Source organism: Octodon degus, unplaced genomic scaffold (genome assembly GCF_000260255.1).
Source record: "Octodon degus isolate 3935 unplaced genomic scaffold, OctDeg1.0 scaffold00134, whole genome shotgun sequence".
NCBI lineage: Eukaryota > Metazoa > Chordata > Mammalia > Rodentia > Octodontidae > Octodon > Octodon degus.
In genome coordinates, this window is record NW_004524710.1 from 3375761 (window position 1) to 3379460 (window position 3700).

Consider the following 3700-nt stretch of genomic DNA (forward strand, 5'->3'; position numbering starts at 1 on the left):
TCTCTAGCATTTTTCCCATTCAAAAACCCAGTCAGGTTGATTTGCATCATTTTGGAATCTGGATTCTTCACTTCCAGCTGGTTGAATATAAACTCAATCACAACATCATCTTCAAATCCAAGGATTTCTGTTACTCGTTTTGTTATCCAAGGCTTTATAACCTCCAAATTTACTTTGCTCATGTCCACCTTTTTTTCTAGTCATTCTGCAAATTTCAGCTGCTTCAGTAGTTTCTTCTGTTTGTTGCTGAACCGATTGTCCTGTTCTGCACTTGTTCCGCGGAAGAATCCCACGTCCATCTTGCTGCCTCGCTCGGAGATCGCTCCCTATCCCCAGCTTAGTTTGTTCTAAGTAGGTGCTTTAGACCACTGAGCCATCTCACCAGCCCAGTAGTTTAGTTTTTTAAAAATTCATAGATGAGACAATTATTTACACAAATATTATTGTATCACTGTGTAACCAAAAGATCAAAGTTCAGGGGCTGGTGAGATGGCTCAGTGGGCTAAAGCACCTACTTAGAACAAGGTTAGCAAAGCACAGGGGCCGCAGTTCAATCCCCCAGCACCACATGCCAGCCAGCCCCGCCCCCTGGTGGGCTGAGCTGGCCACACACACACACACACAAATAAATAAAATTAAAAAAAAAGAAAAGTAGAAGAGAAATATGATTTAAAAAAAGATCAAAGTTCAAACTGGAAGGAAGACGCAAGATCTTCTGAACAAACAGTGGGGCTTTCCTCGTTTTTTGGACTATAGGATTCATTGTCTTATTTTAATTTTTACAACTGACATGCATATGTAGATCAATGAAGGAAAATTCACATTTCTTCTCTTTTTTGGTCATTATTGTGATTCATTTAATTGCTTGATTAATTTAAAATGATCAACTCATAGTATTAAAAATGTCAGGGGGCTGGGGAGATGGCTCAGTGGAATAAGTGCTTCTCTGGCAAGTGCAAGGGCCTGAGTTCAATTCCCTGGTTCCGGAAAAAAAAAAAAAGTCAGGTATAATATCAAGCACTCCCAACTCTTCTGGGGTTTCTGGCACTTTTTTGAGTTATTTGCTTCTAATTCACTATATTTCTGTTTTCTTTCTTTCATTTGTTTTTCAGTCAGAGTCTCGTTAGGTAGTTTAAGCTGCCCTTAAACTTACTACATAGCCTAGGCTGGCTTCAAATTTATGACTGTCCTGCCTCAGCCTGTGGGCACCAGGATGGTAGATTTGTATCATTGCGCTCAGCTAGTGTCAGTTCTTATACACAGCAGTTTGGCTGCCTATGAAGACGAGAGGAAGACACCTGTGTGTCCGGCTGGCCTCAGAGGTTACAGGAGTGGGAGGAAGTGGTTTTGCCTGTGTGAGTTCAATTGTTTTTTTTCCTCCTTCATGGTAACTCTGAGCCAACCCTCCACCACTGAGCGCATCCCTAGATCTTGTTTTTTTTTAAGTTTAACATGGTCTTGTTATATCATCTGGTGTCAAATTTGTGATCTCCCTGCCTCAGATTTCCAGGTATATGGAATTATAGGTACACACCACCATGCCTGATGGAGTCAGAATTTTTTTCCCCATCAGTACTGGGAATTGGTTTCAGGACCATCTCACTGAGCCACATCCAGATGTTTTCATTTTTAGACAGGTTCTTTCAAAGGCACTACCTGGCTCAAGCTGGGCTGGAACTTCCGACCCTCCTGCCTCAGCCACCAACAGTGCTGAGATTACTGGTTGCCTCATCAAGGCTGCTGGGGTTAGAGCTTTTCACAAGCACAACAGTGCCAGGGAGATAGTTCAGTAGAATAAGTGCTTGCCCGGCAAGCACAAGGGCCTGAGTGCAATCCGTGGTTCTGCAAAAAAAAAAAAAAAAGGTTAAACAAGCACAAGGGAAGCCAGTACTGGAGATAACCTAGGAGAAAGTGACTTGTAGAGGAACAAAATAGCCATAAGATCCAGGTGTCCTTCTCTTGTTGGACAGCTGTCTCTTGTCAAACACAAGCTTGCTTTGAAGGAAAATGGAAGCATATCTATGATTCACTCTTTGGGGCCACTGCTGCAGAGCATGAGGGTGCGTCTGTCATTTTCTTCATCTCTTCCACTTGCAGGACCAACATGTTTGACTGAAACTGCAGATTTTAGGTAAGAAAATGTCCAACAGTTGCAATTTCATGGAGTTCAAGTGTTCAGTGTATCTTTGTTCATTGAGACAGGGTCTCATTGTGTAGTTCAGGCTGGCCTTGAGTTTACTATGTAGCCCAGGCTGGTCTTGAACTTAGCCATCCTCCTGCCTCAGCCGCTGGAGTGCTGGCATTACAGGCCTGCATCACCGTGCCTAGCTAAGTGTTCCTTGTTGAACACCCAACTCTAAAGTATCCTGTGGGTGCAGGCACTGCTGACTCAGGTGGAAGCCTCACAGCGGGCATGCACAGAGCAGGCTCCACCTCCACAGGGACAGGACTCCGCTGGGAGAAGAGATCCACCCTGCAGCTGTGCTGCTGTCCTGCTACCAGACCACACAGCCTGTAGAGTACTACACTCATTTTGTAAATAAAGCCTCAAATTATCTCATGATGTGTGTAATTCATTATGTTGCATTCTGTGTTTTATAATGAAAAGCATTAATGTGTTAAGAATAAGCAGCCAGGGGCTGGTGAGATGGCTCAGTGGTCTAAAGCACCTACTTAGAACAAGCTTAGCAAAGCACAGGGACCGCAGTTCAATCCCCCAGCACCACATGCCAGCCAGCCCCGCCCCCTGGTGGGCTGAGCTGGCCACACACACACACACACACACACACAAATAAATAAAAAAATTAAAAAAAAAAAAAGAATAAGCAGCCAGGTATGGTGGTGTACCACTGGCATCCCAGCCCTGGGAGGCTGAGGCAGGAGGCTTGTGGTAGTAAGTTCAAGGCTATATAGGGAAACCCTGTCTCCAGACAACCAAATAAACAGCCCACTTTTTAATTTCAGCATATGTCTCATTGTGAAGAGAAACAAACTGTGTATAAACTGTTCACATACACCTACATCTCTTTTTAGAAAACATTTTTCTTTTTATTTTATGAAAAGAGCAAATCCAGGGGCCAGGGAGGTGGCTTAGTAGACTAAGCGCTCCCTTGACAAGCGCAAGGGCCTGAGTTCAATCCCTGGTTCTGAAAAAAAAAAAAAAAAAAAAAAAGAAAGAAAAAAGTAAAACCAATAATCATAGCCAAATAAGCTGCGAAAAAAAAAAAAAAACAAAAAAAAAAAAAAAAAAAAACACAAATAAGCTGCGTAGTGAGGCCCTGTACCAAATACATAAAAGAAGAAAAAAAAGAAATTTGTTTTATCTCTTTTTTGTAAAAATCTTTTGGCATATGTCTTGTACTGAGTAACTACTTTGAAGATAGTAAGGTACAATGTACTTCTGTTATTCTCTTAAAACAGGACCGGGGAGATAGTTCAGTGAAATAAGTGCTTGTCTGGAAAATACAAGATCCTGAGTTTGATCCCTGGTACCAGAAGAACAAAACAAATAAAAAAGAACACCTAAAAAAGGGGGTGGATGAGAGATTTAAGATAAAAATTATCAAACATTTGAGACATACTAAAAGTTACAAACAATGAACACACCAGCGAAACCACTACCACCCTAGAGTGTAAAATACTTTTAAGGCGTTTGACATCCTTTTGCTTCTTTTTTTTTTTTTTTTTTAAATTTATTTAT